General features: G+C 39.7%; 1 long non-coding RNA gene across 1 annotated transcript in view; it reads right to left on the bottom strand.

The window, feature by feature from the left end:
- LOC138526789 (uncharacterized) overlaps window positions 1–12,762 on the bottom strand; it is a 498,216-nt gene that overhangs the window by 175,654 nt on the left and 309,800 nt on the right. Inside the window, exon 2 of the long non-coding RNA XR_011283731.1 lies at window positions 7,954–8,079. This is a non-coding gene — a long non-coding RNA (uncharacterized lncRNA). The remainder of the gene's footprint in view (window positions 1–7,953; window positions 8,080–12,762) is intronic.

Raw genomic sequence — 12,762 nt, 5'->3', positions numbered from 1 at the left:
TTAACTGCGTGGGATAGGGTGGGGGGGACAAGTGCAGGTTGGACAATGGTGTGCTGTTGGGGGTTTCACATAATTTTCCACAAAGTTTTTCAAATCCATAAAATTTTGCATAAGGTCGTCCATTTTTTGATTAATCTGCTGTAGAGTGATATCCTCTGATTGTTGTTGTGAGATGCTTGGAATTTTTGTGTGGTCTGTAATAAAAAAAATGTATATGTTAAATGTATACAAAATAATATTTATTAATTGGTTTATATAGTAAAGTGTGTACCATTATATGGACTATTTTCTAACATTTCCTCTCGTGGGAAATGCTCCTCTAGCCAGTCGAGAGTACTATACATTTCTGTGAGAAAACAAAAAAGTAATATGTTTTTTTTTCTAATATAGAAAGTTTATAAATATATGAATAAAAAGAAGTGCACTTACTATGTCTGGTGAAATATGTAATCAGTAGTGTATACGTCTGGTCTTGCTGTTGGTTGTGGAGCGTCTGTGAGGTAATTATGGTGGAAGCCACTTTATCTTCTTTTGGTATATTCCATTTTAAAACATATTGTATTTACATGAATGGTTAGTGTGTTACATATATGGGTAAAATTGTTTAAGTATTAGTACATATACTTTGTATGTGTGCTGCTTTGTGAATTTGTTAAATGTTCCTATGTTATGATATAACTATTACATATACCTCCCCAAAGTTTTTAGGTGGTGGTACTGTTGTCCAAACATGTCTGCGGACCGTCAAATTCAGTAGAAAGGGTTCAGTATGTTCCATATTATATGTACATAAAGTCAAAGTTATTATTGTTAAGTTGTGCTACTAAAAAACTATGAAATTCTGTAAAAAAAACTTTGTTAAAGGGACGTTATGGTTAAATTGCGCTACTAAAAACCTATGAAATTCAGTAAAAAACTTTGTTAAAGGGACGTTATGGTTAAGTTGCGCTACTAAAAACCTATGAAATTCAGTGAAAAAACGTTGTTAAAGGGACGTTATGCTTCAAAGTAAAACCGAAAAACCCCTGAAATTCGGCAGTTATGGTAAAATAAGCAACCATAACTCGCGCCGCCACCGTGCACTGCTAACACTAACACCCAGGACATCAAAGATGATATCACAAATGTCATTGATGACATCACTGATGACATCACATGTGCATTTACCTTTCATGAAAAGTCTGTACAAGGGATTCTTAGTGTAATGTTAATAAAAAAAGTGTCAAAGATTATTGGAATAAATATCAAGTGCTAATCAGTGCATTAAGGTATGCATTGATATAAATAGCATTCTATTATTAACTTCAATCCGGTATACTAAGGTACTCATGTAGAAACATAGGCATTGTGTGCAGCATACATGATGGAGGTGCAATATTCATAAGCTTGCCATGTTGAATATTGAAATGATAACTGTTTTCACATTAGAGTTTTGCGTACAGTGAAACTTGTGATAAGTAGGTAATAAAACCCACTTACTACATAATTGCATTATTATACACAAATCACAAAGAGACAACACCACATACAAATATGAATATATACAAGGGAATTGAAGTAGGAAAAAGAAACAGCAATAGTAGCAGAACGTGTTCATAACCTAACTGATTACCTTTATGCAGAGAAATGATTGCTCTGTTTCAAAGCTGTTACTTACCCTATCTATATATATCACATGATGTGTCTGGACCCTAAGGAAAATAGTGTGAGTACAACATATAAAAATATGAGCATATACAGGGAAAGTACAGTAATAAAAAAACATCAAAAGTATCAGAAAGTGCTGTTAAATCTACTGATAATTTTAATGCACAAAAAGGATTGCTGTCTTTCAAGGTTGTGACTTCTCCTATGTATATGTTTCATATGATATGACTGGACCATAAGGGAATTATTCTAAGAACATACTTGAAGGATAAGTCTACGAATATAGTAATTTACAATTTTTAGTTCCTGACTGTTACTGAGGAAAATCATGTGGCCTAGATATGTCAGGAAAGGAAAAAAGGGAGAGCCAGCCACGTGATGTCATCAGTGATGTCATCAAGGACATTTGTGATGTCATCTTTGATGTCCTGGGTGTTAGTGTTAGCAGTGCACGGTGGCGGCGCGAGTTATGGTTGCTTATCTTACCATAACTGCCGAATTTCAGGGGTTTTTCGGTTTTACTTTGAACCATAACGTCCCTTTAACAACGTTTTTTCACTGAATTTCATAGGTTTTTAGTAGCGCAACTTAACCATAACGTCCCTTTAACAAAGTTTTTTTACTGAATATACATATATTCATTGAAAAAAACTTTGTTAAAGGGATGTTATGGTTAAGTTGCGCTACTAAAAACCCATGAAATTCAGTGAAAAAAACTTTGTTAAAGTGACATTATGGTTCCAAGTAAAACAGAAAACCCCTGAAATTCACCAGTTATGGTAAGCTAAGCTACCATAACTTGTACCACCACCGTGCATTGCTAAGACTAACAACCAGGGCACCAAAGATGACATCACAAATCTAATTGACGACATCACTGATGACATCACATGTGCATTTACTTTTCATGAAAAGTCTGTACAGGGGATTCTTATAGTAATGTTGATAAAAAAGTGTGAAGGATTATTGGAAAAAATATCCTGAGGTACGTAATGCATTAAGTAAGGCATTGAAACAAATACCATTCTATTATCAGGTTCTTTCCAGTATACAAAGCTACTCATGTAGAAACATAGGCATTGTGTGCAACATACATGATGGACGTACAATAATTATTAATCTTACCATGTTGAATAGTAAAATGATAAATGCTTTTTTATTACAGTTTTGTCTACTGTGCAGCATTTAATAACTAGCATATAAAACCCACTTACTACATAATTGCATTATTCGAAACAAAACACAAATAACAACAACACATACAAATATGAGCATACACAGGGAAAATTAAGTAAACAACAGTATTACCAGCCAATCTTCATACCCCAACTGATTAACTTTATACACAGAAATGATCGCTCTGCTTCAAAGCTACTACTTCGCCATGTATAACTATCACATAATGTGACTGGACCCTAAGGAGAGTAGTGTGTATTCAATGTATACAAATATGAGCATATCCAGGAAAGTAAAGTAATTAAAAAAGGCAACATACATGATGGACGTACAATATTATTAATCTTACCATGTTGAATAGTAAAATGATAAATGTTTTTTTATTACAGTTTTGTCTACTGTGCAACATTTAATAACTAGCGTATAAAACCCAATTACTACATAATTGCATTATTCGAAATAAAACACAAATAACAACAACACATACAAATATGAGCATGCACAGGGAAAATTAAGTAAACAACAGTATTACCAGCCAATCTTCATACCCCAACTGATTAACTTTATACACAGAAATGATCGCTCTGCTTCAAAGCTACTACTTCGCTATGTGTAACTATCATATATGTGACTAGACCCCAAGGAGAGTACTGTGTATTCAATGTGTACAAATATGAGCATATCCAGGAAAGTAAAGTAATAAAAAAGACAGAACCATGAGAAAGTGTTGATAACCTTACTGATTATCTTTATACACACAAAGCATTGCTGTTTTCCAAATGTATGTTTTCCCCTATGTATATGTTTCATATGCTGTGAGTGAACTCCACGTGAATTACTGTAAGAAGATATTTGAAGTATAACTCTAAACATATAGTACTTGTATATAAATTATGAGTATATGAATTTTTAGTTCCTGACTGTTACTGGCCTAGATATTTCAGTAAAGGAAAAAAGAGGGAGCCAGACATGTGATGTCATCAGTGATGTCATCATGTCATTTGTGATGTCATCTCTGATGTCCTGGGTGTTAGTCTTAGCAGTGCATGGTGGTGGTGCAAGTGGTGAATTTCAGGGGGTTTTCGGTTTTACTTGAAACCATAACGTCCCTTTAACAAAGTTTTTTTCACTGAATTTCATAGGCTTTTGGTAGCTCAACCTAACCATAATACCCCATTAACAAAGTTTTCTCACTGAATATAGATATAGATAATGTAAATGTGATAAATGTTTACTAAGACTCTCTTATCTTACACACATACAACATAGAAAATACTGAAACCCCTGCCCCCGCTAGTGATTTTGATGTCCGCGGACCGGACGCTATCACCATAAACACTATCCAAAAACTCAGGGGTTATCTTACATTATTGTATCATACAATAAAAACACCAAACATGTTCAAAAAGCACCAGATAAATACATTACATTTAATAATAAATAAGAAATGAAACTGTATATGTAAGACACCAACCATCCCATGAAATAGCATTTCAAATATAATGGAATATACCAAAAAAAATATATATATATATATATATATATATATGACCTCACAGAAACTGTGCAGCAAAAGGCAAGAGCATTCCTACACAGCAGTAACACCAAACGTGTGTAAGAAACTAGTATGTACACTATATTTATTTAATATATTTATAAATCTTCTGCATTAGGTATACTAAAACTAATATATATATTATTTTTTTTTACACAGAAATGTCCAGTACTTTGGAATGGCTGGACAAAAATTTCCCACGAGATGAAATGAGTCAAGACAGTGATACTAATGGTAGACACATTTCTCTATATAAGCCAATTAATAACCATTACTTTATGTGTAGTTAACATATTTTCTTAACAGACAATAAGTATTATATACCAAGAGAGACATTAGAAGATCCTCTGAAATGAATGGAACAACAAATGGATATGTTAATGAAAAATGACATTATTTTAAGACACTTTGTAGCGGGCCACATAAAAGAAAAAAATAAATATCACTGTCCCACATGTAGCTGTTCCCCTCTCCATGTCCCAGTCAACTATTCCCAAACCCTCCATAGCAAGACAAATGTTACGATGAGACTTCCATCCCTTCCTCCCCTCCCATACATCATGTCCAAACCCCTGATTCCCCTGTATTTGTTTCAGTTTCTCCTTTCCCCTTTTTTTCATAATTTTTATAGTGTTGTACAATAATAACATTTTAAGTATGTTCTTAATATATGCCTGTGTCTTCTTTTTTTTTTTAAAAGGCAGTTACGGTATCCGCAGACATCGCGGGTTTCCGTTATGTCTGCAATTAATCAAAATGGGGGTGTCCTAAGGACACTATACCTGTCCATACTGTCCGTAATTCAAATGGAGGTGTCCTTAGAACACACAAGATGTCCGCCTGTCTGTAATTAACCAAAATGGGGGTGTCCTAAGGACAATATTCCTGTTCGTACTGTTCGTAATTAAAATGGCAGTGTCCTTAGAACACACAAGATGTCTGCTTGTCTGCAATTAACCCAAATGGGGGTTTCCTAAGGACAATATACCTGTTCGTACTGTTCGTAATTAAACTGGAGGTGTCCTTAGAACACACAAGATGTCCGCCTTTCCGCAATCACCCAAAATGGGGGTGTCCTAAGAACACCCGCCTGTCCGTAATGTCCGCAACCAGAATTAATATATCCATAGAACACATATCCAGTGTCGTAAATCTTCCCCCGTCGCACCTGGGACCGCTTCTTGCATTATTCCGCGGGAGGATTCCTCTTGTGGACGGATCGGGTCTTGTATAGACTCGCTCGAGTCTCGTCCGGCTGCAGAGCGCGTTCAGAGTTCCGGGAAGGCCGCTGTTCCAGGATGTTCAGGAAAGTAGGTAGCGGTCGCTAAGAATGGGGATTCCAGGAGTCGAATAGAGGGAAAGGGAGAAGGAAGGAGGAAGGAAACCAGGATCTTGGATAGAAGATTCGCCGAACAGCACAAACACGTCAAGTCACTACCTAATGATAGTGTTGAGACGCGCGGGGCCGCGGGGGCGTGGCCAATTTATAGGACGTGCCGTGTGCGACGTGAAAGCTGGCGTGAGGCAAGTCGCTTGTTGCGGCCATGTTGGGAGTAACAAAGAATACAAGCCCCGGCGCGATAAGGACCAGGAGGTCCAGAAGGGGCAAGTTCTATGGGTCATGACATCCCGTCCACCTGTCCACAAAGTTTTGACAGACGTTTATTTTATTCGGGGACTTCAACACTGTTCGTAGACAACCCGCGCACTTGCGCATCACACGCTTGGGTCCTATGAACATCGCGCCTGTCTGCAACTGTTAATCGCATTTGTATCACACTTTTAATTAGTTTGGGGACCCAAACACTGTCCGTAGAACACCCGCGTGCATGCGCACAACTGTCCCCGCACATTTGATGTCCTGCGGACAGCCGTCCCATTCGCGAACGTGTCCGCGATGTCATCATGTGACCTCACCCATGCTGAGCGTGTGTCCTTATTTGCGGACACTGTCCGGGCCCAGAACATTTAAAAAGTGTTTTTTTTTTTTAGCAATCCAAGGTATTTTACAGTAAATGTTCACCATTGCACATGTCCCAGACAATGTCCCTGCTGATCTACATACTTTTTGGAACTTTTTGAGCCCTTTCTTGGTGTTCGAAGTATTCAGGGAGGGCGCGGGTGTCCGTGAAGCACACCCCAGCACCCCTATAAAAGGCCACACACCTGAGCTGATCCTCATTCTGCTTTGGACGTCCAAGATTTACAACAGGACAATTGTGCAGGTTGCTGTTCTTGGTTCCTGGTTCCTGGTAATTAACCTTCCAGATGGCATCCCAAATTGCTTCTGCTGCTACTGCCTTGGCATCAGCACCCCCACCCCCTCCACCACCACCACGTCCCCAAGGGCCTGGAGAGGGGAACAGGCATGAGGATGCAGAGGAGAGCGATGAAGAGGATGAAGAGGCTGAGGTAGTGGAAGTCCCTACTACTAGCACTCATCGTGAGTCTTGGGTGTGGTGGTTATTTACCACCGTTGATGGAAAGGCAAAAGCTCATACCAACAAGCTGATCTGCACTCAGTGACGCATGGTGCTGAGTCGTGGCAAGCCTGGTTCGTATAGCTATGGTACTACATCAACGAAGCGACACCTAAAATATACCAAGCACAGTACTGTAATATGGTGATGATCTACTAGTATGTAGAAGAGCAGTGTAGAAAGGAAACTATCAAACCCCTACAACTCCTTGCAGACAAAGTGGACAAAGAGAAATGACAGTACTGATAAAATGAAATAGTGCACTTAGGGCAGTTACTATCCTTGGTAGGGAGAAGCATGACACAGACAGAACAACCACAGTCAGAAACACAACACAGCCCAAAACAGTAAAAATAATGCAGCAATCATTAGGGCCATGTAATTATTGCACAACATGGATTTTTGATAATTCCACATACATCAGGCTCTTACTGCACTCAATAATGGCCAGAAAAAGAAAGAACTCCTTCAATGGACAGACAAAATGAGATAATGTTTCCAGGACCTAGAAGCAGCCATTTGCAATGGCCCAGTGTTAGCAACACCAGATTACAACAAACAGACCCATTTTCTTAACTCTCAAATGGACAAGTAATGGCAGCAGTCCTCACAGAGAACTTATCTCAGAAACACAGACTCCTAGGGCTCTTGGATTCAGTCATGCATGTTCAATTCAGAAATCTGCCACTACCACATTGGGATGCGCAATAACATTGTAGGTTGAACATGCAGTTTTCACCATATTAGAAAGTAACCAGTCTATCCTTACCACACAGGGGAACATCTGGAGACAAGACCATATTGGACCATATTGGTTAACTCAGCCATCAACATAGTAAGATGCTACATTGTAAACCCAGCATAATTTGAAGCAAAATCTGTTGAATCACAAGATCAGGTAAATAATTGTGCAGTGTATGACGGAGAGCCAGAAGAGAAGAACAGGGTGAGTGAGTATGCACTCAAAACAGGAGAAGTGCTTTATGCAGAGTGGTTATCCACGATAAACTAGGATAATGTTCAGAGATGAGATATGAAAGAAATCAGAAAGAAAAACACCACACAGTGATGCAAAAAAGATACAAAAAAGATTACCTTCATACATATCTGCACATGCAGATGAACTCATTGCACTCATAGAAGTGTTTTGAAGCGTCATGTGATGATTCCATTACCGTATATCCAGACTCAGTTTATATAACATCCACAGTCCAATAGGCTCTATCATGGTGGATAAAAAGAGGTTACAGAAGATCAGATGCATCACCAGTTCAGCATGCAGGAATATTAGCTAGATTAAAAGATGCATTCAAATGTCCTCTTCATGTAGCCATTGTGAAGTGTGCAGCAAACACCAAAGAAAAGGCACTGCTTTATATGGAAACACAGCTGCAGATGCAGCAACCAAAGAGGATGCCTGTATGCCATTTCAAATTGAAAGTAGCATGCCTGTCATAGCAGTACAACAGGAACAGTTATGTTGGGGAGAAATTGGACCCCTCCCCACCAGGGCTTTTGGGGGCCCGAGGGTATGGGAGTCCCCAACCCCTCCCATTTTGCCCAAAGGAAGGTAGCAGAGTCAAAGCAAGCAGCATGTTCCAAAAATGGTGGTTTATTTCTGGGCAGCAAAAAAAAACACACAGATCCGTTCAAAGAGAAAATCCAGGCACCATCTCAGAGGGACTGGCTTGCAAGCCAGCTTTGTAACACGCTGCAGGATGACATCACAAAATTGGGCCAGCTCACAGAAACATAACTCATCCTGAGATTGGCTGGTGAGTGGTTGGTACCATATAGTTCCCTTATAGAAATGCGGATGATTGGTCCTCCGTTGTCAGAGGACTGGCTTGGCTGTTCTCCCAGTGAGCTAATTCTAAACCTGTTGCATTGTGAATGTGTTCCCATCAGTTTTAGCTGAGCAAGGCTTTTCGCATATGGGCTCTCGAGTGGTGATTGGCCAGAGCTGAGGTCTCCAAGACTAAGACAACTCTGCTCCCGGCTCAAAAAAGTAACTATCTGTTGTGCGTCATAATCACCACTGCCTGATCTTGCCTTTTTGTTCTCATAGAAAAGCCACTGAATCAAGTGTATTGCCTCCACACTCTGGGTTGAATTAGCTGTATTTAATGAGAATTATTGGAGCTGTCTGCGCTCTGTTCACTGTTGTTCAGAACAAAGTAATTTAATCTTGTTACAAAACAGAGTTTATCTGGTTAGAGACGACCTTGGGTGAGCTGAGTCTCTGTGCCGTCCCATCGCCAGTGAGACAAGGGTATTTGGCCGTAATTTTCCTGATGCCGGGCATGGCTTCACACTGTGCCATTTGATAATGCATGAATTGATGAGTTACAGTGCTGTTAGATTAATTCATGTGAGCATCTGCAAGCCTTTAAACAGGAATTGTTGTCTTTTGTGCATTCTGCATGGCGGTATTGCTGCATTGAGGCTAATGTAGCATGTCTTCTTAGCGCTTTTAGCCAATAATGTCATTTAAAGTGTCTCTGATAGCACCCAGAAACTCTTCATCCACTCCGGGCAAGGTTTGTGTTACTTTTATGTTGCAGTGTTGGTTAAATGGGTGTCTTTCAGCATATTTGTCACCCATGGGTGCACTGGGGCCTGGTGCTAAATTATGAGTGCACTCATTATTCTTCCTGCTGTTCTTTGGGTTAGTGTGCCTGGGTTGAGGGGGGCTGGAGTTTTATTTAGAATGTTTCTCTTCAGTTACCAGAGTGATACAGTTCAGTAACCATGGTTCAGATGGTAGAGATACAGGGGAAAGCACCAGCAGAGTAGAACACACTATGGGTGAAAAGAGGATGCACATTATCACCACAGACATGGCATTGAGACAAAACAAAACCGGGATCGTAGTGATTCCCCTGAAATTGCGAAATGTCACCCTCAACATGCATCTAAGCAGCACATTGTTGCTGACATCAGTGTGGATTGGTTCATACCAGACCTTTCAGAACAAGTGGATAGGTCTGTGGCCAACTGCACTATTTGCCACATGTACCACCCAGCTTACACCAGGAAGATTTTATGGGCAACATTGTCCCACCCATCAGGACCCTTCAAAGAAATGCATGTTGACTTTATCAACCTGGTGAACAGGTGCAGTACTTATAGGTACATAATCATTGGTGTATGCCCACTTTCCCAATGGATTTAGGTTGGTCCTTGTGTGAATGCTGATGCATAATCTGCAGCCACATTCATGGTCAGAGAGGTATTTCCAAGGTGGAGAATATGCAGTGTCCAGAGGTCCAACAATAGCCCTAATTTTGCAAGTGAGTTCTTTAATCAGAAAAGCAAATTACTGGGTAACAAGCACAAGATATCCTCAGCGTACCACCTCCAAGTCAACACTATCATTGACAGACTGAATGGTTTATTGAAAAATAATTTTGCCAAGATCTGTGCCACATTAAAAAAGAGCTGGCTTTATTGCCTACCATTGGCACTGTTCAGTTTGTGCAACCAGCCAAGCAAGGACCACCATGTGTCACTGCATTAGGTGGTAACAGGCAGATGGATGCACACGCTAGCTGCCCCAATGCAAACAAAACTCTCACAGTAGGGATGTTCTTGGTCCAGAATTTAATGTATATTTTAGGAATCTGTCAACATGCACAAATGCTTTGTCTAATCAGCTAACCTTAAAGAGACATCCACGGCCACCCAGTAAAATCAAGCAAAACAGAAGCAGCACAGTCAAAACAGCTTTGTCCATAAGAGCAGGTCTACATGCAACAGCACAATTGCAAATTGCACTAACCCATGTTTACCAGACCATTTATAATATCCAGTCAACTTCCACTGCATTAAACCTGAACAATCGCAAGGCGTGCGTCCACCTTTATGACGGCAGAAAAGATACCAGCACTGCAACAGAGCTAAATTGAGAGGCTGATGCTAGAACCAGTACCAATAACCAAAGTTGAGAAGAAATAGACTATGAGATCCTACTTCAGGAGAGTACGACCATTTGGGCAAGCTAGGGCCTGAGAGGTCGACTCAGACTTTAGCGATTTGAGTAACAAAAACAAATGTATATCGTAATAGTATGAGACTGATATCATAAATGTAACAGAATTTAGAGCTAAACTTGTGACCAGACATAAAAGAAGTATACAAAAAGAATGTAAATGTCAGTAATGTAAATGTAAAACCATCCAAATTCAGGGAAATCATTTTTTTAAAGGGACGTTATGGTTACAAGTAAAACAAGAAACCATTACTCATGCCACGGCCACGCACCGCTAACACTAACACCTAGGACATCAAAAATTACATCACACATGACATAATCAATGACATCACTGATGACATCAGATCTGTGGTGGTAGTTTTTGTACATTGAAAGAATTCATTTTGAGCGGAGGTCTTCATGTGGTTATACTATATTGGAAACATGATACACATACTATAAAGGTACTGTGCATGTACAGCTTAATCTTGCAGTATATCTTTGGTTCTTTTTCCTACAGTTTACCCGTAGGTCATAATGCACATACAAAGATGGTTGCATAGCTTACCATAACTGGCCTTTTTTGTTGATTTTACTTGTAACCATAACATCCCTTTAACCAAGTTTTTTCCGCTGAATTTGATAGTTTTTTATTAGTGTATCTTAACCATAACATACCTTTGACAAAGATTTTTCAGTGAATTTCATAGTTTTCATGTTGCATCATTATGTATGAGTTATTAATAATTCCTCATTTAACATATATGAAATAACTGTAACCCTCATTTAACCAACATATTTTTTGCAATGCATACTCATGTGTGTCTTTATCATCAGGGCATGCTAGGGATGCACCTCATGGTTGAATTGCCTAGGGCATGAGGCTCACCCATGACCCCAGCCCCACCAAACCACCTCTGTTACCCACTGCACCTAACCTGCATCCTAATTCAGTGTTCGCTATACCCTCAATATGGGACCAATGGCCAGTGCTCATGTCTTGCAGCCATGGCCAGTCTCCAGAATCCATGGGGCATGGGCTTTGGCCATAATACATGCCCCAATAAGTAAATCAGCATAGGCATTCGTCCTTGCTCAGGGCCAGGCCCAGTGTCCAGGCACCAAAGTTCTATCACTATTTGGTGTACTTACATCTTGACATTTTGGAAAAAATAAAACACAGGACGCGTTTGAAAAGGCATGCTTTCAGATCCTTGCTGGTGCCCTTTGCGCAAGTTTGCTGAAATCCCGTTCAGCACTTCAGTCTCTAGCCGCAAGCAGATTGTTTTCCCCATTCAAAACTTAGGCTTCAGTCATGTCATATGCCCCAATAAGCAGAGTACACATTTCTCCTTGCCAGGGGACCAGGCCCACTGCCCAGACACCAAAGGTATATCACTATATGTTGTACTTACATTTTAATACTTTGGAAAAAATAAAACACAAGACAGATTTGTAAAATCATGCTTTTCATTAAGTGGCGCCAAAGTTATAAGCCAAACTACCCCATTAAGCAGGAATATGTATGGTTGTCCTCAATCTTTTGTCAAGTTCTCAAACATCCCAGCAATGTCCCTACAGACATCAGTGAAGATAAACACCCAATTTCTGGCTTTTTATGGCAATATCCCATCCTCATCACCCCTCACCTCACCAGAGATTGTTTCATTAGTTTGACAAGTGCAATGTTGTGGTTTTTTAATATGTTTTTACTGCGATGTTCGCCGACTATGAGCGCAGTCCGCAAATCCAACATGGCGTCCATTTCAAAAGTTTTGATGTGCCTCATATTTAAGAGGGCGCATTTGATTTCCGCATCTCTCTTATTGATCCAGGGGTGTCAGCAAATGAGTCCACAGACCGGGCGCAGATATCATTCTTTTGTATTACCTACCTTTTGCCCATTTAAAAAATTTTAAAAAAACCAACTG

Source organism: Ambystoma mexicanum, chromosome 14 (genome assembly GCF_040938575.1).
Source record: "Ambystoma mexicanum isolate Mex_15411 chromosome 14, UKY_AmexF1_1, whole genome shotgun sequence".
Classification (NCBI taxonomy): Eukaryota; Metazoa; Chordata; class Amphibia; order Caudata; family Ambystomatidae; genus Ambystoma; species Ambystoma mexicanum.
This window is presented reverse-complemented; position numbering and strand designations above follow the sequence as displayed.